The sequence below is a fragment of the Equus caballus genome, chromosome 18 (genome assembly GCF_041296265.1).
Source record: "Equus caballus isolate H_3958 breed thoroughbred chromosome 18, TB-T2T, whole genome shotgun sequence".
In the NCBI taxonomy this organism is placed as follows: Eukaryota; Metazoa; Chordata; class Mammalia; order Perissodactyla; family Equidae; genus Equus; species Equus caballus.
The window spans coordinates 78,484,177-78,510,295 of NC_091701.1; the positions used below are offsets into that span (position 1 = coordinate 78,484,177).

General features: G+C 36.4%; 2 protein-coding genes across 27 annotated transcripts in view; both read left to right on the forward strand.

Annotated features, from left to right (window-relative positions):
- CARF (calcium responsive transcription factor) overlaps positions 1-26,119 on the forward strand; it is a 100,474-nt gene that overhangs the window by 60,821 nt on the left and 13,534 nt on the right. For 10 of the 26 annotated variants that reach the window (XR_011428379.1, XR_011428381.1, XR_011428357.1 and 7 more), the window contains 2 exons: positions 9,590-9,729; positions 12,931-16,673. The exons of 2 other annotated variants lie outside the window; for them this stretch is intronic. The gene's annotated coding sequence lies outside the window, so the exon portion shown is untranslated. Of the gene's footprint in view, positions 1-9,589; positions 9,730-12,930; positions 16,674-26,119 lie in introns of those variants that run through there. 14 more of the 26 variants (XR_011428382.1, XR_011428361.1, XR_011428358.1 and 11 more) reach the window with 4 other exon arrangements.
- NBEAL1 (neurobeachin like 1) overlaps positions 1-26,119 on the forward strand; it is a 203,456-nt gene that overhangs the window by 6,968 nt on the left and 170,369 nt on the right. Inside the window, exons 2-3 of the mRNA XM_023622418.2 lie at positions 9,590-9,729; positions 12,931-13,167. The gene's annotated coding sequence lies outside the window, so the exon portion shown is untranslated. The remainder of the gene's footprint in view (positions 1-9,589; positions 9,730-12,930; positions 13,168-26,119) is intronic.

Sequence of the window (26,119 nt, forward strand, 5' to 3'; positions counted from 1 at the left end):
AGTATGTACTCTGGGGGGTTTGGGGAGAAGAAGAAAAAAAAAATGAAGATTGGCAACAGTTATTAGCTCAGGTGCCAAACTTAAAAAAAAAGAAATCATGTTGAATAAGAGTGGCGAGAGTGGGTACCCTTGTCTTGTTCCTGTTCTCAGAGGGATGGCTTTTAGTTTTTACCTGTTGAGGATGATGTTGTCTCTGGGTTTGGCATATATGGCCTTTATTATTGTTGAGGTACTCTCCTTCTGTACCCATCTTATTGAGAGTTTTTGTCATAAATGGATGTTGGATCCTGTCAAATGCTTTCTCTGCATCTATTGAGATGATCATGTGGTTTTTATGCCTCATTTTGTTAATATGGCCTGTCACATTTATTGATTTGTGGATGTTGACAGATCCTTGTGTCCCTATATAAATCTGACTTGATCATGGTGCATGATCCTTTCAATGTATTGCTGGTTTGTATTTGGTTTGCCAATATTTTGGGGGGTTTTTGTGGAAGATTAGCCCTGAGCTAAGGTCTGCCACCAATCCTCCTCTTTTTGCTGAGGAAGATTGGCCCTGAGCTAATGTCTATGCCCATTGTCCTCCACTTTATGTGTGGGACATCTGCCACAGCATGGCTTGATAAGCAGTGCAGAGGTCCGTGCCTGGGATCTGAACCAGTGAACTCTAGGCTGCTGAAGCGGAGCGTGCAAACTTATTTGCTGTGCTACTGGGCCAGCCGCCAGTTTCCCAATATTTTGTTGAGGATTTGGCATCTATGTTCATCAGTGATATTGGCCTGTAATTTTCCTTCTTTGTGATGTTCTTGTCTGGCTTTGGGATTAGGGTGATATTGGCCTCGTAGAATGTGTTAGGAAGTGATCCGTCTTCTCAACTTTTTGGAATAGTGTGAGAAGAATAGGTGTTAAATCTCCTTTGAATGTTTGATAGAATCCTCCAGAGAAGCCATCTGGTCCTGGACTTTTATTTTTTGGGAGGTTTCTGATTAGTGTTTCAATCTTTTTACTTCTGATTGATCTATTCAGATTCTCTATTTCTTCTTGGTTCAGTTTTTGGAGGTTGTATGATTCTATTTATCCATTTCTTTAGGTTGTCTAATTGTTTGGCTTATAGTTTTTCATTGTATTTTCCTATAATCCTTTGTATTTCTATGGTATCCCTTGTTATGTCTCCTCTTTCATTTCTAATTTTAATTACTGAGGCTTCTTTCTTTTTTTCTTAGTGAGTCTGGCTAAAGGTTTGTCAGTTTTATCTTTTCAAAGAACCAGCTCTTTGTTTCATTGATCCTTTACTATTTTTTTCTTTCAATTTCATTTATTACTGCTCTAATTTTTATTATTTCCCTCCTACTGCTGACTTTAGGCTTTGTTTGTTCTTCTTTTTCTAGTTCTGTTAGGTGTAGTTTTAGATTGCTTATTTGAGATTTTTCTTGTTTGTTAAGGTGGGCCTGTATTGCTATGAATTTCCCTCTTAAGACCACTTTTGCTACATCCCATATGAGTTGTTATGGTGTATTTTCATTCTCATTTGTCTCTAGTTTTTTTTTATTTCTCCAATGATCCATTGGTTGTTCAGTAGCATGCTGTTTAGTCTCCACATGTTTGTTACTTTCCCAGCTTTTTTCCTGTAGTTGATGTCTAGTTTCATAGCATTATGATTGGGAAAAGTACTTGATATGATTTCAATCTTCTTAAATTTATTTAGACTTGCCTTGTTTCACAACATATGGTTTATCCTTGAGAATGCTCCATGCACACTTGAGAAGAATGTGTATTCTGCTGTTTTTGGATGGAGTGTTCTATATATATATATCTGTTAAGTCCATCTGGTCTAGTTTTTTGTTTAAATCCACTATTTCCTTGTTGACTTTCTGTCTGGATGACCTATCTGTTGATGTAAGCAGAGTGTTAAGGGTGTTAAGATCCCCTACTATTATTGTCTTGTTGTTAATATGTCCTTTTAGGTTTGTTAATAGTTGCTTTATGTACTTTGGTGCTCCTGTGTTGGGTGAATAGATATTTATAAGTGTTATGTCTTCTTGGTGGAGTCTCCCTTTGATCATTACATACTGTCCCTGTTTGTCTCTCATTACCTGTTTTGTCTTGAAGTCTACTTTGTCTGATATAATTATGGCAATGCCTGCTTTCTTCTGTTTGCTATTAGCTTGGAGTATCATCCTCCATCCCTTCACTCTGAGCCTGTGTTTGTTTTTAGAGCTGAGATGTGTTTCCTGGAGGCAGCATAATGTTGGCTCTTGTTGTTTAATCCATCCAGCCACTCTGTGTCTTGATGGAAGAATTCAACCCATTTACATTTAGAATGATTGTTGATATATAAGGGCTTAATGGTGCCATTTTATTGCTTGTTTTCTGTTTCTTCTGCATTTCCCTTATTTCTCATCCCATGTATTTTGACTGAATTGGTAGTCCTCTATGGTGGTTTTCTTAGTATTTATCATTTGTGTCTCTGTTCTGATTATTTGCTTAGTGGTTACCATGAGGTTTGTATAAAAAATCTCATATATGAGATAGTCCATTTTCTGATAGCCTCTTATTTCCTTAGACTAAGCTGATTCCATCCCTTTCCTCTTCCTTTTCTAAGTTGTTGTTGTCACAACTTATTCCATCTTGTATTGTGAGTTTGTGGTTAAAATGATGATATTATATTTATTTTTGATGTTTTCCTTTCCTTTATCTTTAATGTTATAATTATGTGTTTGCTAACCTGTTCTGATAGAAAGCCTCAATTTCCTTGTTTAGTCTACCTATTTATCTTCTTGCTCAAGGCTTCATAAACTGTTTCATTTTTTTTCAGGTATGAGGGCCTTTTTGATCATTTCTTGGAGGGGGCATCTTGTGGTGATGAACTCCCTCAGCTTTTGTTTATCTGGGATAGTTTTTATTTCTCCATCATATCTGAAGGACATTTTTGCTGGATAGAGTATTCTTGGCTGAAAGTTTTTGTCTTTCAGAATTTTGAATATATCATTCTACTCTCTCCTAGCCTGGAAGGTTTCTGCTGAGAAATCCACTGATAGGGGTTCCTTTGTAAGTTATTTCTTCTGCCTTGGTGCCCTTAATAGTTTTTCTTTGTCATAGACTTTTGCCAGCTTTACTACTATATGCCTTGGAGAAGGTCTTTTTACAATGATATAATTATGAGATCTATTAGCTTCTTTGAATTGTATCTCCACTTGCTTCCCCAGATTTGGGAAGGTCTCAGCTGATATTTCTTTGAGCAAGCTTTCTGCTCCATTCTCCTTCTTTTCTTCCTCTGGAATACCTGTAATCCTTATGTTGCATTTCCTAATTGAGTTGGATATTTCTTGGAGAATTTCTTCATTTCTTTTTAGTGTTAGTTCTCTCTCCTCCTCTATCGGAAGCATTTTTACATTTCTGTCCGTCCAGACTGCTAATTCTCTGCTCCATAATATCAGCTCTGTTATTCCTAGAGTCCAGATTTTTCTTTATTTTATTGATTGTGTTATTCATCTACCACATTTCTGATTGATTTTTCTTTATAGTTTCAATCTCTTTTGTGAAGAAGTTCCTGATTTCATTGAACTGTCTCTCTGTATTTTCTTGTAACTTGTTTGAGTATTTTTATGATAGCTATTTTGAGTTCTCTGTCATTTAGATTATAAGTTTCTGTGCTTTCAGGATTGATTTCTGGGTGCTTGTCATTTTCCTTCTGGTCTGGAGTTCTAATATATTTTTTCATACTGTTTGATGGTGTGGATTTGTGCCTCTGCATGGTGATAGTATTTGGTCACAACTTCCACCTGCTGCCAGTGGGTGTAGGTCGAGAGCTGTATATTCTGAGCCCACCACAATCTGCAGCTCGCTGGCTCACAGCTGCTGCCTTTCTATCACTTGTTCAGGCACTCTGGCTGACTGGCTGACCTGGAGTGCCAGTTGGGGGCAGGGGTGCTTCCTTTCACCTGCATTATCCCAGGGACGTTCTTGTTCTGCCCTCTCTATCTGCTCTCCTGGGGTACTGACTTGATGAAGACACATCCCACAATAGCTTAGCTACCTCTGTGTGGGGCTTTCCCACAGGCTATGAGGGAACTTGGGGAGCAAACATGTTCCTGCAGAGGGCCACCCCTCCTCCCTCTGCTCCCACAGCTGGTCGTGGTCCTGCGCCCTGGTTTGCTGCCATTAGGGGAGAGAGATGAGATCCCCCTACCTCCTTCCACTTCCTCTGGGTGGTCCAGCACCTCTACCTTCAGATGTATGGCTGCATAGGCCTTTCATATGTCTTTTGTGTTGCGTGAATGTCCTCTGTTGGTATATGAATGTCCTTTTTGTTATATCATAGTGGGGAGAGTCTAAGTGAGGCGCTCACTCTGCCATGATGCTGACATAAGTCCTGTAACTCTTGTTATTCTAATGATTGCTTTATTGTTTATACTGTACATCTTTAACTGTCACAGTCTACCTTCAAGTACTATTCCACCATTTCACATACAGTGTAAGAATCTCACGAGTGTACTTTTATTTTCCCCTTCTTGCCTTCATGCTATTGTTGTAAAACATTTTATTTCTGTATATCTTATAAACTCCACAGTACATTGTTATTATTTTTACTTTAAACAATCAATTATCTTGTAAAGAGACTTACCTAGTAAAAAAATTTCTATTTACCCACATAGTTATTATTTCCAATGTTCTTCATTTCTTTGTGGAGATCCACATTTGCATCCAGTGTCATTTTTCCTTTTCCTTCCTGTAAGATTCCTTTAAATAGAACTTCCTTTGTTTTTGTGCTGTAGGTCTGTTGCTTATGAATTCTTTCAGGTTTATCATGTCTGAGAAACTGTTTTACCTTCATTTTTTAATCTTTTCCCTAGATAAAAAATTCCAAGTTACTTGAAAAATATTGCTCCGCTGTCTTTTACCTTGAATTATTTTCAGTGAGAAATCTACCGTTGTTCTTTAGTGTATGTGTCTTTCTTTCCTCTGTCTGATTTTAATTGTTCCTTTTTATCACTGGTTTTTAGCAACTTGGTTATGATATGCCTTGGTATAATTTGCTTTATGTTTTTTGTATTTTGGGTTTGTTGAGCTTTTTGGGTGTTTAGGTTTACAGTTTTAATCAAATTTGGAAAATTTTCAACCATTTTTTCCTCAAAAACATTTTTTGTCTCCTCGCCTTACTCTCTGAGATTTGAATTATATGTATATATTGGTGTGGTTGAAGTTATTCCATATCTCACTGATGCTCTGTTCATTTTTTCCCATCTTTTTTTCTATCTCTATTCATTTTGTACAGTTTATAATGCTCTGTCTTCAAATTCATTGATATTTTCTTCTGCAGTGTCTAAAATGTCTAATCTGTTGTTAATCCTAGATCAACTTGGTGTTGTTAATAATTCAGTGTATTTCTCAACACAAAGTAGTTTCCATGTTTACAAGTTTGATTTGGGAATTTTTTTGTATCTTCCATGTCTCTACTTGACACCTTGAATGTTTCCTCTAGCTTCTTGAACATATGGAATGTGGCTGTAAAACTATTTTATTTTAATATCCTTGTCTGCTAGTTCTATCGTCTTTTTTTTTTTTCTTTGAGGTAATTTCAATTGATTGATTTTCTACTCATTATTTTTATATTTTTTCCTGCTTCTTTGATTCCTGGCAACTTTTGATTGGCATTCAGACATAACTTTTACCTTGTCGAGTGCTGGATATTTTTATATTCCTGTAAATATTTTGAGTTTTGTTCTAGGATGCAGTTAAGTTTCTTGGAAAAGGTTTGTTCCCTTAACATCTTGCTTTGGGTCAGAGCAGCACTTAACCTTGTGTTAATTTTGTCCCACTATTGAGGCAAAACCCTTCTTAGTACTCTACAGTGTGATTTTGAATTAATGAGATTTTCTTCTCTGGCTGATGGGAATAAGCAGACTATAGTTCCCATGTGAGCCTCAGGGATTGTTCTTTCCCTAGCCTCAAGTAGTTTCCTTATACTCAGGCACTGAACAGTAAGTACTCTGTTAAGTGCTAGAGAGTGGCCTTCTGCAGATCTCTGGAGTTTTCTATCTCTGTAGCTCTCTCTTCTCCAGTACTTTGTCCTGTAAACTCCACCTGCTTTGACCTTCCTGGATTTCCTCTTCTCAGAGAAGCTTTGCCTACCTTCCCCATCCGTGTGCCACAGCCTAGGAACTCTATTTGGGTGGTAATCTGGGATAACACAGGCCTCATCTTATTTGGTTTCCATCTCTCAGGGATTACTGTCTTCTGTTGCGTGATGTCCAATGTTTTGAGGATCATTGTTTCATGTATTTTATAGTTGTTTCAGACAGGAGGCTAAATCTGGTCACTTTTACTCCATCTTGACACTAGATGTGGAAGTTCTCCAGACAGTTCAACATAATGTAACATTTGGATTTCTGCAGGAGCAGTGAAGTTGGGAGATGAAGTAGGACATTGTAAGGAAAGTGCAAGGATAGGTGATGAGATAGAATAGAGTACAACAAATCTGAGCAAGACAAGTGTGGATATCACTGTGAGACTTAGGGTATCTGATTGGTCCAGCAGAATCTGATGCATGGCATTCAATATATGTTAATTTGTATAATTAATTAAATTAATAATGGACTTTAAAATCCTGAAAGGTAAGCATTATTTCAAGATGGTGTATTTGTTGGGGAGCACTTTTAGCTGCTTGCAACACAGACATGATTATAATGGCTTAACCAAAGAGGTCTTTTCTTTTCTTTATTTTTTTATGAAACCAAGTCCAAGGGCAGTCTGACCAGGCTAGTATGGTGATTCCATGTTGCCATTAGGAACTCAGACTCCTTTAATCTTTTCATATAACCATCTCTAACCTGTGGCTTTCAGCTACATGCTTGTTGCTTTTTGCCCATGATGGTTGTTCCACCTCCTGCATTAACAAGAGTTCAGACAGGAAGAATGCAATGGGCAAACAGCCTGTGCTAGATGAGTGAGCCAGAGGTCTTTCTCAGAAGACCTGTCAGCAGCTTCCACTTGTATCACATTGGTGAGCATTGTTGTATGACCACCCTAGTTACAAGGGATGCTGGGAAATGTAGTTCTTTTTAAAATCTGGGCACATTACCACCCCAAGAAAAATTGTGTTTTAGTAAGAGAAAAAGACAGAATTCTTTGAATATCATTTAGGCCACAGTTGTGTCTCCCACAAATGGGAGAACTGAAATTCAGAAATTCAATAATGTGCCTGAGTTTGTTACACAGCCGTTAAGTGATAAAGCTCGTATTGGTACCAGGGTCTGTCCAGTCCCAATCCCTATTCCTTTTGCTGCACAGTCCAGAAAAGCAAGTGCTCTTTTCATGATAGGATCTTTGAGTTGGATCTCATGACAGGATATGAAGATGAGATTAAAATGTAGATGTATGGACTTCAGGGAGCAAGTAGAAGGAATTATATGGCACATTTGGGGATACTAGTAACTCATTTTTGTGAGAACATTAGGATTCAATGAAGAAGCTGGAGAACGATAAGAAAGGCTAAGTGGTAGAAATTCTAGAAGGCCGGGCTAAGAATTTTACATTTTGCTTAGCATGTGTTAGGTTAAAATCTTATTAAAATGATCTATTAAAGGAGCCCATTGAATCAAAAAAATTTCCGAAAATCTGGGTGAAAAATTGAGCTTCACAGATTTCTGAAGATAGTTATGATGTCCAAATGGAGGTGATAGAATAATTTATTGATTACGGTAATAAAATTGTGTAACAAGTTTCTGGTCATGACTATTGCATCTATAATTGCTTTTCAAAACACTTGGATTTTTTACATTTATATGCTACAAGGACACTCTAAAGTCTTAAAGATGGGTATTCATTCATTCAACGGGACAGACATGTTTCCTGCCCTTTTGGAACTTAGATTCCAGAAGAGAGAACTAGACAATAAATAATAAACATAATAAATGGGTATATATAAACATAGTAAATAAGTATATTATAGTACTTATACTATAATATAAGCATATTATATGTACTTATATTAATTATTATATGTATATTATGTACTTTTATATGTTAGGTTGATAAGTGATATGGAACAAAAGTGGAACAGACAAAGAGGGAAATAGGGGCTCAGTGTGGAGAGAGTTGTAATTCTAAATAAAGAACCAGAGCAGGCCTCATTGAGAAGGTACATGTAAGCAAATCCTGGAAGGGAATAAGAGAGTCATGCAGATAGCATGCAGAGTAGTGCAAGAAGAGGGAACTGCAAGATTGGGAATTGCCCAGTATGCCTGAAGGTCAGCGGGAAGGCTAATGTGGCTGGAGTGGAGTGAGCAAGTGAGAGTACCAGGAAATGAAGTCAGAGAGGTAACAGGGAATCAGATCATGTAGGATCTTATAAACCATTATAATGACTTTGGCTTTTACTCTGTGGAAATGGGAAGCCATTGCTGAGTTTTGAGCAAAGAAATGACATAATATGACTTTCCCTTTAAAAGGATCACTTTGGCCGTTGTGTTGAGAATAAACTTTACAATTTATCTGTCTCCCCTTACTAGGTTATAAACCACAGGGGCAGGGGTCTTTGTCTCTTTTGGTACATTGTTGTATCTCAGGGTAGACGCTTGGAAAATATTTTTGAATGAATGACCATTTAAATGGCCATTGAAGATTTTAGAGTGTCCTCATAGAAAATAAATGGGAAACAACTTAACAAGAGATGGGAAAGTTGTTGAGGGGAGAGAATTGCTGAAGAAATGTCTTTGAGTAGGAGAAAGGGGATGAGATCTAATGCCCAACTGAAGGGTTTGACTTTAGAGGGAGCATACGTACTTCATCTATAGATAGATGACAGGGCATACTACATGGGTAAAGATACTGCTGGGGGGGACAAGTGAGAGTTTGTGGAAAACTGATTGCTTCAGTGTTCTCAGGGAGACAAGCAAGGCCCTTAGGGAAGTGTTTAAGATGGGTTTGTTGGGGAACTGTGTTGGGGAGTTGAGGAAAAAAGCTAATAGAGTAATTAGATGAGGAAAGTATAATATTATTAATGGGCCTACTTGATTAAGAGTTCATTTGAGGTTCAGGTTCATAAATTGAAAATCAGACTAGTCGGCACATTTGTGTGTTTTTCTCCAATCATTATCAACAGTGACTGAGTATTTATTGAGAATGAGACACTGTGTTACCTGCTGGCTGTAGGAAACATTAACAAAACCTAATCCTAGCCCTACTCACAGTGTAGGGGCAGACAATTACACTATCAACCAGTTGTGATATAGTGTGAAAAGTACTATCAATTCAAACACAGGAAAAAACATCTTAAATCAAAGAAGTTATTCCAGGCCAGTGAACAATTCAGGTTGTGGAGGAAATAGCAGATTAGTCTAAGAAGGCAGACAGCTGTGAAAGAGCCACTTCCAAAGACTCGTCTCATGGCGTCCACTCAAAAACTATTATGTAAAAACTTTGCCTGATCCCAATCAGATCCCCTGCTTTAAAACTCATCTTAAACCAGATTCCCAAATCTCATAAATACTGTCTCCCTCACTTTCCCTGTGAGACACTGCTAAAACTCTCAAGATGCTATTCTCCTTTACTGCAGTAAGCAAAAAACTCAGTTCTGCTTTATCAACAGGTTATTTTGGAGATATTTTAAAGGAGCCAGCATTTGACAAGCTGGGAGGTCCCATCAAAATCTGGTCACCCTGGAAACAGCGTGCTTTTCTGAGGCCCTTTGAGCCTCCTGCACAGGGTCTTTCCAATGATGATGGCGAGGTAAGTTCCTACTGGGTTTGAGCTCTCATTTCTTATTTTTTCAACAAACACTCCAAACTGGTAAGTTTAGTTTATTTAGTTTGAGAGTAGTATTTAGGAATAAGAAACTCTTTTTAAAAGTCCAGTGATTGATCAGGTTTGAAAAACTTTTATTTTTGGTAGAAATCTGCATTATGACTGACAACCCTACTGTTTGTCTGTTTGTCCTTGTCATTTCTTCATTGTGCATTGATAAAAGAAAGTTCATAGGGATGAGGATGGGCTTGTATGTTCAGAAGGTTTCTCTTCAGACTGGCATCCTTTAGGAAACACTGTCTCAGATCATTTATGAAAATCTTATCAGAACTTTACTCACTCTGGTTTTATTTTGTCCATAAAAGTCTAGTTCTCTTTGGTAAGGAGTTCCCCAAGATAGAAAGTGCACGATATTTGACTGACTGCCACGAGACTCCTAGGTTTATCTCTAGTTCTGTGCCCACTCTGGGATGGACTCCTGCCTCTTATATGTATTTATACTAACATGAAAATGTAGCTTCTTAACTTTCTATGTGATATGAGGATTATTTGGAATATAATGATTGCTTTGGAGAACTTTTGATATGAACAAAATTGTTCCTTTTGGTTGGCTCTTTGAAGCAAAAAGGAAGCAAATATCAAAAACGTACAATTGTCTACATTTTAAGGCAAGAGGAAACTTCCAAAATATAGTCAAAGAACTATGAAATTGCTTCCTTAAATGGTTCCTGGGCAAAGGCAAGAGAAAAATGTGAACATATTAAAACTATCTCTTTTAGATTCCTTCAAATCACAATTTGAATATAATATCCTTTATTCTTCTTTTCCACTTCCTTATCCTATGTTCCTCTATTTCCCTCTGTCCCATCTATCCTTCTGACTTTTTCTCCTTCCCTTGAAAACACCTCCTAAGGAGATGGTCTTGTTAGTCTAAAAGAGAAAGATCACTTTGTTTAATATGAGACACCCCTCTCATTTCCATACTTCAACTGTTAATAATTACTGGTCTTTGAATCATACAAATCAGATTGTCAAGGGCCTGAGTTAATGTTTAAACCTGCTGTAATGACTCTCTCTTTTTCTCTCCCCCATCTTTCCTCCCCTCCCTCTCTCATGTGCTTGTATGTCAAAATAGGTTTTCCTGCATCTATACTTTCCCCTCTCTTTAATTAAGGAAAGATAATTAGTCTTTTACAGTGATAATTTTGTATTTGACTAAAGCTAGCTCCCTCTCATTTTTTCTATTACTCTTCTCCTTTTTCCTCCCTAGGAGATCTTTAAAGATTAATTGATGAAAATAATTATTCTGTCATTATGTGCTAAATCTAGGAATATCTAATTAAGAATTTCTGAAATAGAAAGCAAAATCATTAAATTGTTTTGTGTTTCTTTTTCTTTAAAATTGCTTTTAAGAGATATTTCTGGTTAAAACTACAGGAAAAGAAGAAAAGGCCTTGATTCTAAGGATAAGGGCATTGAAACAGAATATAAAGAATTTTTATAATTTCATTTATGAATACAAAGCTTATATATTATATATAAAATGTGCATAAAATATTCCTGATAAATAGATGAATCATTGGACAAATTAGAATGAGTTTATCATTTTGGTTTAAAGGGTTGAAACCAATTATCTACTTCCTAACTTTAATATATGAAGTTAATGCCAACATGATATTCTACTTTATACAAGATTATAGAATGTCTCGTAATTTAAAATTCCTATATTCCTTGCATTGGTTTTATGGGACAAACAATTTATTATTATTTCTACAAATTCTTAAAGATTACAAAAATTTAGAATCATGATTAACTAGATAAAATTGTAATGATGGGTATCTTAAAAAAGTTTATAATCTTATGATATTTCTGTAATATCAAAATTCTTAAGTTTATATTTAACTAAAATTGTAATTTCTAGATTTTTAGCTAACTTAAATACCTTAGGCAATTGTTAAACTAAGTTTATTGATATGTAATCTTTGAATACTTCGACAAAATCTAAAGAAAAAAAATGAGAGGCACAACATTTGCCACTAAACAGTTGTATTTTACTGTTATTCTTTTTTTTTTTTTAAAGATTTTATTTTTTTCCTTTTTCTCCCCAAAGTCCCCCGGTACATGGTTGTATATTCTTCGTTGTGGGTCCTTCTAGTTGTGGCATGTGGGACGCTGCCTCAGCATGGTTTGATGAGCAGTGCCATGTCCGTGCCCAGGATTTGAACCAACGAAACACTGGGCCACCTGCAGCAGAGCACGTGAACTTAACCACTCGGCCACGGGGCCAGCCCCCACTGTTATTCTTATACACTTAAAAATAGATATATTGGGGCCGGCCGCTTGTCATACTGATTAAGTTGGGCACACTCTGCTTTGGTGGCCCAGGTTCAAGGGTTTAGATCCTGGGCATGGACCTACACCACTCATCAGCCATGCTGTGGTGGTGACCCCATATAATGTGGAGGAAGATTGGCACAGATGTTAGCTCAGGGCTAATCTTCCTCAAGCAAAGTAAGAGGAGGATTGGCAACAGATGTTAGCTCAGAGTGAATCTTCCTCAGCAAAAAAAAAAAAAAAGAAAGAAAAAAAAAGATATAGATTTAGAGAATGTGAAAATGCCTTTGGATTTTGTTATACAAATAACCTCCTTAAAATTTATAAAGATAATATGAAAGGCATGCCCATTAGAAAAATAGTTAAACAGTAACTGGTTTTCTGTCTTCTAGTTTTTTCCAGGAGAAAAAGAAGTTGGTCACCTAGGTTAAGTGGAGCAATTAAGACCATATTTAGTATAATTACAGAGAGATGTGAATATGTATGCAATATTATTGCTCTGGTTTGTTTCTTAAAGAATTGTTGCACTTAAGATGGTAAATTCATGGAATGCTGAAGTGGCTTCCTAAAAGAGCTGCAGCATGAAAGGATGGGTGCCATCCTTGAACGTGTAGTATATGCGTCAAATCAGATACCTCTGCATGGTGCTGTGTTCCCAACAGCAAGACTACATGGGGCAGAATCAAGGGGCAGAAGCAGGAGTGGCCCCATTTACCATCATTCCCAATGACACACTGGGAGATTTTATGCCTCTCATCCCTTTAACTCTGGGCTCTGTAGGGTTGGAGGTCCTGGTGCCCAAAGGGGGCGTAGTCTTGCCACGGGGAACACAAAGTTTTTATTGAACTTTAGGATATGGCTGCTGGCAGTGCACTCTGAAGTCCTTGTATCCAGACATCAGCATTCTGGCAGGGGTGCTCGACCCTGCTCAGCAGGAAGAGGACATGTGGAACCCAGATGAGCCATTTGGGAACTTTTTGGTCCTCCCGTCTCATTGTAGCTGTGGATGGACGCATGCAGCAGTCGTCAGCCTGAGAACAGTATGATGGCTCGGACCCCTCAGGAGTTAAGATTTGAGTCACCCCACCAGTAAGTCCCCAAGTCTTACTTTAGAATGAGGGAAATCAGAATAGCTAGTGAAAGAGGGAGAGCATGAGTACCAGTTGTAACCCCAAAGATCAACTGCAGTGTCAGAGGTCCCTTCTGAGTTTCCCCTCGGGAACACAGGCCCGCAGGAACCATGGTAGACCTGCACCCTGGACCTGTGAGAAATCTGTTCAGCGCAAGGGGCGAGCTGTAGCAGCTATGAAAATAAGCCACTCAGAGCTGTTTCTGCAGAGAATTGACAGATGGCCCCAGTTGCTATGCTCTGACTCTACTGTAGTGCTTCTGCAGAAGCCGTGCTGCTCCCGGCTGCTCCCAGCCGATGACTGAGCGTGGCGAAGGTCCGAAGGCAGGCCCATTTCTCTGAGAAGGAGGACTCTTGATGGGTAACTTTGATTCGAGGTTCCCCCATCAGCCTTGCAGACTTTACTCAATACCAATCAGGTCCTTGCACTGAAAAACTCAAGCTAGACTCCAGAAACCTCAAAAGTATCTCACCTTTGCCCTTACCCCTCAGAGATACTGCTAAGATCTGTCAAGGTAATATTCTTCCTACCACAGTAAGCAGAAAACTTAGTTTTGCTTTATCAACAGGTTATTTTGGTTGGTGGTATTTTCAAGGAGTTGGCATTCAACAGATGAAAAGTGGCCATCATTCAAAAAAGCAGGGGTAAGAGCTTCATAGGTAGAAGGAACAGTAAATGCAAAGGCCTAGAGGTGGAAAAAAGTGTTAAAGGGCAGAAAGAAGGCCAATGTGGCATGAGCTTAGAGAGAGAGCAATAGAGAAGATGGTATGAGATGAGGTCAGGGAAGTATAGAAAGCCCTGGAGTCCATGGTAATCATAGGGTCAACTTCATTCTGAGTACAAAGAAAACAATTAGAGGGTTTTGAGTGGAGAAGTGACATACCTTGGTTTCTATGTTGTAGGAGCATGAGTTGTGGAGGGACATGAATAGAAATGGGGAGAGCAGTTAGGAGGTTATTATTGCAGTTACGCAGGTGAGACCTTAGGTGATTTGGAACTAGATTGATAGTGATACAGGAGGCAAAGAGAAATGCACAAATTCAGGATCTGTTTTGGAGACAGAATCATCAGAACTTGCAGATTGATGGGCGGTGGGGGGTGGAGATGGTGTGTGAAGGAAGAGGAGGAATGAAGAATGACTCCAAGGTTTTAGTCTCGAGCTGCTGTATGACTGGTAATGAATTTTACCACTTTGAGGAAAACTGATGGGGACGAATATTTTCAGAAGAGAAAAGCAAAACCTCTCTTTTAGACCTGGCGAATTTGACTTCCAAATAGAAAGATTAAGTAGGCACTTATAAAGTCTAGAGATCAGGACTGGAGGTAAACATTTTTTGTGATTTATCAACATGTGGATGGTATTTAAACTAGAGAACAGAGAGATCACCTCAAAAGAAAATGTAGATAAAGAAGAGAAGAATCCCCAGGATCTAGCCCTGGGGCCCTCCAACATTTAGGTTACCTAGAGCAGGAAAGATGGCTAAGAAGGTAAAAGGAACACCGAGAATGCTTCAAACTGGTCAGTTGAGTCCACTTTGGAACCTGTGAGGAAATGTAGGGGCAGGAAGTACCTCAATATTAGTTGCTAATTGAAACAATCTCTTCAGTTCCTTAGCCAACAAATACGTATTGAGTATTGTAAACAGGGGTGTCCCAGAAACATTACAATATAAGGTAACCAGTCTAACTGCTGCTTAACATACCATACTTACATACAACGCTCCCTTGCAGCGAGGGGCATCAGATTTCTAGGCTTGATTACAAAAGTATTTTGGAAAAGTCTGTCTTTCTGCTTTCTTGTCTTTTTTTTTAACCAACTGTCTTAAACTATCAATTTTTTGTTGTCTTTTAATACATTATTCAATTTTAGATTTAATAAACTATTAAACTTCTTCACTTATGTTGCTTTTACCTAAAATATGCTTAGATGGAATTATGAATTCTGGCTTTAAAAACATGATTAGAATTATGTAAATATGTTAACTCTCTTAAGGTCTTTCCTCTTTTTTTAGGTTTGGTTAACATTTGAAAATACACTGTAGTGTTTTGATATCAGAATTACATTCATCAAAAATATGGATGTATTTAGACTTTCAGGAAGAATTTAACCAAAGGATATAGGCAGAAATAAAACAAAACAAAAACATCTAGCTTGTAGTAGCTACAAAACAACGTGTGGCTTTCAGAGTAAAAGACTTCTATATCAGTTGCATAATAGTAATTCTTTATTCATGAGGTCTTTTTATTTCCATGGAAACATTGAGGTCGTTTTAATTTTTAATTACACTAGAGTTTACAGTTCCATAGATTTTAACTCTGTTGTAGTAAGCACAGAAGCTAGGGCTTTACCCATTTCCACTTTAAAAAGTACAAAAGAAGAAAAGATGGTTTAAAATGACCATGAGTTTCATTCAGTTTCAAGCTTTAGCTGTATATTGATTATTTCTAATTTTTCCTAAACCTGCCCTGCAATTTTATATCCAATTACTTCTTCTGTTTTTGTCTATACCCTTCGGCTAAAAGTATTTTCCCAGGAAGTAAACTAAAATAGGAAACTCAGCGGGGATGTTGGTGGGATAAGTAGCACATGAGGTGTGAGACTGCTGTCAAGTGACAGAAGGAGCAGAGAACTACTTCTGCCACCTGCTCAGCTTGGTAATCTTGGGTGCATGCCTTCCTTTCTCTGGCCCTCAACTTCTTCACCTGCAACTTGAGAGAGTGAGGATGAGTGACAGAATTCAATGGTTCTCTGAAATATGTTGGCTCTATGGAACCCATGACTTTGTGGAAACTATCCACATGGCCCCGATGTTGATGACAGTTCTCATGACGTGGTGTCTGTCACAGGGACTGGATGCAGGTCAGGAACAGGAAGCTATGGAATGAGACAAATTATTCACTAAATGGGTCTAATACAGATTTTATAGCTAGAAAATCTTTTATTTCTTTTCCCTTTCTGTATCATTAAATTTCCAGATATAGAAGTTTTACAGGTTCTGTTCCTATTCGATTATGGTCATTTTCAGAATGCAAAGGGCACAGGGAAAGGAACTGACATTTACTGAATATCTACTGTATATTATGCATTGTATTTTCACATAATTATCTTTCAATCTTTATAGCAGTCCTATAAGCAGCAATTACTATTCTCATTTTATAAATGAGAATTTGAGACTCAAACGAGGATAATTCTGCCAAGTGCTAGTCAACATTTGAAGATACAGTTTAAAATATCACTTTGAAGTTTTACTGTGAACTGAGATTTAGCTTCTTTCCTATTTATATTTGCCAGTTGTCTTTATCAGTATTTTCCTACCTATTGGTTGAGATCCCTGAAGGGTTGTAGATTACTTGCAGAGGGATATAATAATCTAATACTGTCTCTAAACAAATAAATGACTTGCATGTATGCATATGATTATTTGTTCAACTGCATTAATAAAAATATGCATTAATTTGAAAGTATTACTCATTTCATGGCATTTGCTTTATTTTATTCAAAAAGTGTCTAAGTCAGTGGATCATAACATTTTTAGACCTAGAACAGACCTTGGAAATCTGATCCAGTGCTTTTTTTTTTTTTTTTTGGTGACGAAGATTGTCACTGAGCTAACATCTCTGCCAGTCTTCCTCTATTTTGTATGTGGGATAATACAAAATACATACAAGCCACATCATGGCTTCATGAGCAGTGTGTAGGTCCCCACCTGGGATCCAAACTCATGAACCCTGGGCCACTGAAGCAGAGCACATGAACTTAACCACTCCGCCATAGGGCCAGCCCCCACTGCTTTTTTGTTAAACAGATGAGCGAATTTGGCTCAGAGAGGATAAATACTTTTCCCAGAATTCTACAGTTAGTGTCAGATTTAGAGCTATAACCTTAAAAGGTTCAGTGCTTTATCCATGAATTAAAATATTTTTATTGTATTGAGTTAGGTTTCTATCAGGAAACCAAAAATTAAACAGACAACTGATTGAAACATTGCTTTAAAATGCCACTGAGTAAATTTAATTTAAAAAATAATAAAAATTATTAAAATAATAATCTCCCATTAAGGAACTTTGAAAAAGATAGACAAATAATTGTATTTAAAACTGAGTAATTTGTCTTCTGTAAACATAATTTGAATCATATGCAGTTATAAATCCTGCTTTTTTTAAACTGAGCACTATGACATATTTTTCTTTTGCCTTAAAAGTTCTTCAAAATTGTTGGTTTTTTTTAATGGATATGTAATATTGCATATTATAGGATTTTCACATCTATTTATCCATTCCCTATATTCTTGGACATTTTGATATTTCATTTTTAGTTTGGTTTTTTTGGTGGGGAAGATTGGCCCTGAGCTAACATCTGTGACAGTCCTCCTTTATTTTGTATGTGGGACACCGCCACAGCATGGCTTGATGAGCAGTGTGTAGGTCCGTGCCCAGGATCCAAACCTGTGAACCCTGGGCCACTGAAGTGGAGTGTGTGAATTTAACTACTACGCCACCAGGCTGGCCCCTAGATATTTCCAATTTTTAATGCCAAATATTTTTTTGTATAAAAATCATTTTTTGCATCTCTGACTACTATGTTTCTTGGTTTAGATTCTAGAACGTGAAATTACTATTTAAAGAGCATAAGCACTTTCACACTCAATAATATTATCAGTTTTTTTCTATAAATTATGTACTCTATCTAAAAGTAATTTTTGTTTGTGCATCTGATTACACCCTCATGAAAATTAAATATGATAATTTAAAGACTTCTAACTTCTAAAAAGAAATATCTCTCTTTTGTTAAAATTAACATTTTTTATTAGTGAGGTATTTTTCATATATTACTTTTTTTCTTATGTGAAACATCAATTTTTTCACTTAGCCCATTTTTATATTGTAATATATTTTAAAGAAAATCAATTTCTGTGGGCCTTTTTTTTAGCATTTCTATGGGATCGTTTGTCTTTTTTTTATTACTTGAATAACACAAATATTCTAGTTGTAAAAGATTCAAACGATATAGAAATATACATAGCACATGACTCCCTCCCTTACAGATCACCACTGTCAACAGCATTTTAGAGTACATTATTCCTGTTATCATTCTATTAATATGCACATATCTTCATATTCTTTATATAAATATACATGGAATATATATATAAAAATGTAAATGGATCATAGAATACCGGTTATTCAGCATCTTTCTTCACTTAATAGTGTGCATTTGGGAGCTTACTTTTTTCTCCCCACAGTGTAAAAAGCTTTCCCCCACACCCTATTGAACATTACAAAAAAATTTGATCAAGACGTGAAAGATGTTTTTCAGACAATAAAAATCACCTGAAACCAGTTAAGAAATAAACACTATTAATATTTTGGCAACCATTCTTTCATGCATCTCAATGTATTTTATGTAATTGATGTTTATTCTGACACCAACTGGTATACCGCAGTTCAGTTCCAGCACTAACCACCCAGAGTTAGCATAGACCACACAAATGAAAGGGCGTGGTCCCTAACAAGACTGTCCCCACTTCAGACACCAGTCAAAAGTAGGGTCCCCTAGCTACCTGCACTTCCAGCTGGCTACAATCCCATGACCTCTTCAGATTGGATAAGTTGCTGGCACGACTCAGAACTCAAGAAAGCACTAAAGCACTATAATTACAATTACAGTCTTATTAGAAAGGATACAAACCAGGAACAGCCAAATAAGAGACTTATAAGGCAAGGTCTGGGAGGGTCCTGAATGTAGAGGTTCTGTGCCTCCTCCCCGTGGAATCAAGGCACTTCACCCTCGTATCACATCAATGTGTTCACCCTCCAGGAAGCACCACTGAGTTTCATGTCCAGAGTTTTTATTGGGGTTTCGTTACATAGACATGATTGAATAAATCATTGGCCTGTGATTGAACTCGTTCTCCAGACCTCTCCTTTCCCAAAGTCAGGAGATGGGGCTGATATCATGTGGCTCAAAGCCTCAACCTTGTAATCACATGATTGGTCTTTCTGGCGTGATCAGCCCTGATCCTGAAGCTATCTAAGGGCCCACAATGAGTCACCTCATTTGCATAAACCCAGAAGTGATCCAAGGGGCTCGTGAATAACAAAGACACTCCTTTTACTCGTGAAATTCTAGGAATTTAGATTCACTCCCAGGAACCAGAGACAAAGGTGAGTCAAATTATTATACAGTACTGTCATATATAGTTTGTTTGTGTTTTTATTGTGGATGCCTGTTTTTGGCTTGGATTTCTTACCATGTCAATATACTAGGTCTATCTCATTTTTTTCTCAAGGCTTTCTTGAGAAACAACATGTTTTATGTGTTAAATATACTAACTCTCTGTCTATAAATAGCTCTTTTTCCGTTTCTAGTTTGCCTCTTAATTTGATAACATCTATGCTAGACAGTCCTTCTCCAACTAGACAGCAGATAAATATTTATCTAAAATTTCTTATAGCTTTCTTCAGTCTTTCTTTTTAAATATTGAAATTATTTTGGTGCAGACAATAAGTAAAGTTTAAATGGAGTCTTTTCTCAAGTAAACAATTCTCCCAACATAATGAAATGAATTATTTTTTAAATTCACCCTTGCAGGAATGGGTGGATTGCAAGAAGTAGGGGGTTTGGAGTGTTATGAGGAAGGTACTGTTATTCCCACTTTTTAGATGAAGACGCTGAGTTCAAAGAGATTAAATAATTTTCCCCAGATCACCTAGAAAGGGCAGAATTGCCTAGCTGATTCCAAAGCCTAAAAAAGCAAATATTGGAATCACATGTAAGTACCAAATGATTTAGTGGGTACCTAAGATTATAAAACAATTTGTCCTGATATAAAAATCGAAGATTAAGTGGAACATAGAAGAAAATCTAGTCATGACACTGAAAAATGGCATTAAGCAAAAATCTAGATCCCCCAAAACAAGATAAATTTCCCTTTTGTTGATCAATTTAAGTTAAATTAATACCTGTTACTGAATCATACAAAAATGACTAAACACGTTCACCGAATTTAGGGGATATGTTTATGATGGTTCAACTTGTAAGTTTTGTGGTGCACAGAAAATTCATGTCTGGAGGTCCAAAGGGGCGAATTGAAGAGAGAGCCACCTTCGAGAGCAGATCAAGTCAGAGACCCGTGTACAATAAAGGACTATTCAGAGACACATGCCATGCAGGCATTCAGACAGAGGACTGAAAGGAGTGATTTTATTTCTTTAAAGAAATTTTTTTAATGCTTTTTTGGTCGGGAAGTTTTGCCCTGAGCTAACATCTGTTGCCAATCTTCCTCTTTTTCTTTTTTTTTTCTCCTCCCCAAAGCCCCAGGACATAGTTGTGTATCCTAGTTGTAAGTCACTCTAGCTCTTCTATGTGGATGCTGCCATAGTGTGACTTGATGAGTAGTGTGTAGGTCTCCTACAGTCAAGCATGTGAACTTAACCACTCAGCCACGGGGCCGGCCCCAAAAGGAGTGATTTTAAATAGGAGTCCCAATTGAAGGTCACAAGAGATATTGATTAGTGATCAAGGGGCTTCACTTGGGCAGCTCCATGAGTTGGACTTTAGAATGAGCAGCAGAGATTCATTTGTGTAATGATGGGTAATGAATTAGGAGAAAGCCATCTAATTGCTAAAAACATTTGAGTGGAAAAGTACCCTTCTTTTTTTTCTCTTCTCAACTCTAAGTATTAGGGCACTTTGAGAAACATTTGTACTTAAAATACTAGAATATTAAACTAAATAAAAAGGAGCTAAATAATTCAGGTCACAACAGATGAACCAAGTAGTTAAAATTTCATAGATATTAAGCAGATGAATGAGACAGGATTTTGTGAAATATTACATCAGCATTCACTGCATTTACATATAAAAATTGGCTACTATTAATACTGTCTGCATTATAAAAATTGACTTTATAGACTCTGATTTTCTGTGTTTTGTTTTTAAACAGTCAAGGTACGTTTTTTTCTTTTTAAAGATTGGCACCTGAGCTAACATCTGTTGCCAATCTTCTTTTTTCTTCTTCTTCTCCCGAAAGACCCCCAGAGTATAGTTGTATATTCTAGTTGTAGGTCCTTCAGGCTTTGCTGTGTGAGATGCTGCCCAACATGGCCTGGTGAGCAGTGCTAGATCCATACCCAGGATCTGAACCGGCAAAACCCTGGCCCACCAAAGGGGAGCACGCGAACTTAACCCCTTGGCCACAGAGCTGGCCCTAGACTCTGATTTTCTACGTTAATCTCCCCTTTAGATACTATTGTATTCAATAAATGTCTTGTAGTAGTAGTAATAATACCTTGCAATCTGGTGTACAGTTTGTGGAAAAACCTGTTGTATATACAATATTTCATTTGATCTTTATAGTTCTCTCAGGAGAGAGGTAGGATTTGTTATTCACTTTATTTCTAAGCATTTTCATATGTTGCTTAACTTTCCTTCTCAGAATATCTGTGATAGAGCCAAATGTAAATATTGTTTTCCTATCTTTTAGCGGAGGACACTAAATCGTAGGGAATAAGTGACTTTGTTTTAATTAGTTGTGAAATCATTTGAAGCTGAAATTAGATAGACTTAATTATTTGGAAGTAAAATTACTTAGCTGAGTAATCTTAAAATTTGAGATTAGATAAGCCACAATCATTAAATCTTGGTTTTCTTAAATTTTCTTACTTTCCCCAGCTTTGCAATGATTCTACTCACAATGCAGGGCAGAAAGCATTTGTTTTAAAGAGCAAATGAGCAGAAATGAACTGAGTCACTTGTTATGAAAGAGGAATTATTATTCACTTATGAAAACTATATGGGCTTTGTACATAGATATAAAATTAAACACACAGTGAATGACAATATGTTTAATCATTTCTTTTTTCAATAATGTACATGGAACTTACAATGCAAGCCTTAGTATTTCAGACAGATATTTAAAAGGAAGAACTGCATAATGACTTGCTATCTAGCAGCAGGTACCTTCTTTCTAACCTACTGCCCTGCCCTTTCCCAAACCATGCAGCACGTGGACTGTCAACGAGGATGGGAAACAAAAGTGTTGTTCACTTAACATAGTATATGTACTTAGCTTAGTGCCAAAATATGATAATAGATAACATTTATTGAGTGCCAGATGCTTTCTTTATGTTGATCTGTTAATCCTCACAACTGGTTTGGGTGTTATTTTAATCCCAATTTTATGAAAGACAAACTCAGAGAGATTAAATACCTTGCCCAAGATCATAAAGCTAGGAAGCCAAGAACTGGAGATCTAAATCCAAGACTTTTTTACTCTAAAGTCCATGTTCTAACCAGATTTAACTCTAAATTAAACAATTTATGAACTAGCAAAATTCACCGTAAGGGAGAGTATGCCTCCTGCCAACCTAGAGAGGTCCCATTTGTAAATTAAAAGGTGGTGCTTCAGATAAGGGACTGTAGGATATGCATTAATATATTAATGTGGGAACTAACATTTTTTTCCAAAGTAGTATTAACACTTTATTTTCAACCCACCTTGATCATTGAAATCCCTTGCAACAAAACATTTAATTATAAAGATGTTCTAAAGGTGTAATAAATAGTCTTTAAGGAACATTGGTCTTGAGCTACTATCTTAGATTTTGTATGCCAAATAGTTCAGAGGATATTTAAATTGGAAAGTAAGCATTACATTCTATAGTTCGTACACATTTGGAGCTCTTTAGATTTTAGATCTTCTCTAGTTTACTGAGAGTTTATATTATGAATAGATGTTGAATTTTGTCATATGGTGCATCGATTGAGATGATTATATGGTTTTTCTCCTTTAGTCTGTTAAATTGGTGAAATACATAGATTGATGCTCAAATGGTACAGGTCATACATATCTTCTGGTACACATGTGCACGGTTTCTCCAGCCTATATGCAAAGTAGTTGTTAGGTCATTGGATATTCATATCTGTAGCTTTACCACATGATGCCAAACTGATTTTCAAACTTATTGTACCAATTTTACTCTCACTAACAATGTATGATAACTCCTGTTGTTTCATATCTTTAACAATACTTTCTATTGTCTAACAATACTTCCTAACTTTTGCGAAGCTCATAAGTATGTCGTAGTTTTTATTTGTGATTTTAATTTGCTTTTCCTTAATCACAACTAAGTTTGAGGACCTTTTCAATATTTGTTCGCCATTTGTATTTCTCTTCCTGTGAATGGCCAAGTCAAATATTTTGCCCATTAAAAAAATTTTAGATAGTTTATATTACTTATTTGTTGGAATTCTTGGTATATTCCAAATAAGAGTCTTATCAAAAATATGTGTTGCAAATACATTTTCCCATTCTAGAGTCTTCACTCTCGAGTGCTTTTGAAGAACAGAGTTTCTTAATCCTAACGTAGTTTAAAGTTACCAGTATTTTCCCTTATGGCTAGTGCTTTTTTATTTCTTGTTTAAGAAGTCACTCCCATTTAGTGATTCCTCAGAAAGTTGAACACAGAATTACCGATGACCCAGCAGTTTCACTCCTAGGTATATACCCCAAAGAATTGAAAACAGGGACTTAAAAAGATGCTTGTATGCTAATTTTCATAATAGCATTATTCACAAAAGATAAAAGTTGGAAACAACCCAAGTGTTCATCAACAGGTGAATAGATAAAATATGGCACATACATACAACAGAACATCATTCAGCTATAAAAAGGAGTGAGGTTCTGATCATACTACAACATGGATTTAGGTGAAATAGGCTAGACACAAAAGGCCAAATGTGTGGTTCCACGTATGTGAAATGTCTAGAGTAGGCAAGTCCATAGAAACAGAAAGTAGATTAGAGGTTACCAGGGGCTGGGTGGGCAGGAAATGGGGAGGTATTGCTTAATGGTTACAGAATATCTGTTTGTGGTGTTGAAAACTTTTGGAAGTAGGTAATGATGATGGTTGCACAATGTTGTGAATGTAATGAATGCTGCTGACTATACACTTAAAAATGGTTAAAATGGCAAATTTTATATATATTTTACCACAATAAAAAAATCGTTCCCTATTCAGAAACAATGAAGATATTATCTACTAAAAGCTTTACAGTTTTGGCTTCTTATTCGGTCTGTCGTCTACCTGGAGTGGATTTTTGTTTATGGTATGAAATGGGATCGAATTTCTTCCCCCCCCCCCATTCAGAGAGCAGTTATCTCAGCACCATTTATTGATTGCTCATTCCCCACCTCTTTGCAGTGCCACCTCTGTCACAAGTTACGTGACCATATTTGTATGGGTCTATTTCTAGACTCTATTCTGTTCCATGTGTCTGTTTGTCTAGCCTTGCACCACCATCACACTGTATTAATTACTATAATTTTATAAATTTATAAATCTTGATACATGCTGACACAAGTCTCATGTTGCTCTCTTTTTCAAGAATATCTTGGCTATTCTGGGCTATTTGCATATTTCTACCCTTTATCCTTGAAGATTCTTGTTGTTTTCCATTTTCATACACATTTTATATAGCATATGATAGAATTACTTTTTTTTCTATTTCCAGGCATTCATACAAAAACTATTAGTATTTTAATTGAGATAGCATTTAATTTACAAATCAGTTGGGGGAGAGGTGACATTTTTACAGTAACAAAATTTTCAACCTATAAGCATGGTCTATATTTCCCTTATTTAGGTCTTGTATCTTATCTTTTTAAAAGTTTAAAAATTTCCCCTGTAATGGAGAAATTCCTCTTTTCTTGGATTTATTACTAGATAGTTAAAGGTGGTTGATATTCTTTGATTCTACATAAAGTTTTTTCTTTTTAATTACATTTTCTAGCTTTTTATTGCTGTTGTATACAAATACAACTAATTTTTGTATATTAATCTTAAATCTAGCCACCATGCTAAACTCTCCTATTATTTCTAATATTTTTCTCCATAGATCCTTTGGAGTTTTCTATGTATGCAGTCACATAATAATGATAGTTTTATTTCTTCCTTTTCAATTCTTATGCCTCTAATTTTTTTCCTTGAATTTGCACTGGTTCCAATACAATGTCAAATAAAAGTGGTGATAATGGGTATTCTTTTCATGTTCTTAATTTTATTAGAAATTCTTCACTTAAAATCATGTTTATTCTAGGTTTTTATAGTTAATCTATATCAAGACTGGGAAATTTTCTTCTATTCTTAATGTAGGAAGAGTTTTTATTATGAATTAATGTTGAATTTTACCATATGCTTTCTGAGCAGCTATCGAGATGATTGAGGTTTTTCGGTTTCATCTATTAATGTGGAAAACTGCATTTATAGTTTTCTAATATTAAATAATTTGGAGATAAACCCAACTTTGTTGTTGTTGTGTTTTTGACACTGATTTTTTATTTCTCAACGTTTCTTTGTTTGCATTTGGCATCAGGGATAATACCAGTCCCATAGAATATGTTAAAAAGCATTCTTTTTTTTTGTCCTATTATATAGCATCTAATTTATTTTGTGCTGTTATTTTAAATCATATCTTTTAAATTGTTTTCATTTTTCTGCCAGTTGCTTATCTGTAGAAATACGGTTGAGGGCAGAGATTTTTCTCTGTTTTATTCACTGTTGTACCCCTAGTGCCTACAATAATGCCTCTTTTCTGTTTTATTCACTGTTGTACCCCTAGTGCCTACAATAATGCCTCCAAAGAGTAGGGATTTTACAGTGTTTTGAGTGAATGGATAAATATTTTGTTCACAAAATTGGTAATGATGTTTGGTAACCTGTTTTAAAATACCCACTGCAGTACCGACTGCTAGCTGCTCATCTCATACCCATTTCCCACCTTTTCCTTAGGAAAAGGTAAGATATTGGGCTTTGATAACAATGCGACCCCCTAAAACTACATTTCTCAGTCATCCTTGTAGGTAAAAGTGACCAACAAGATGTAAGTTGAAGTCATTGAGTTTCCACAA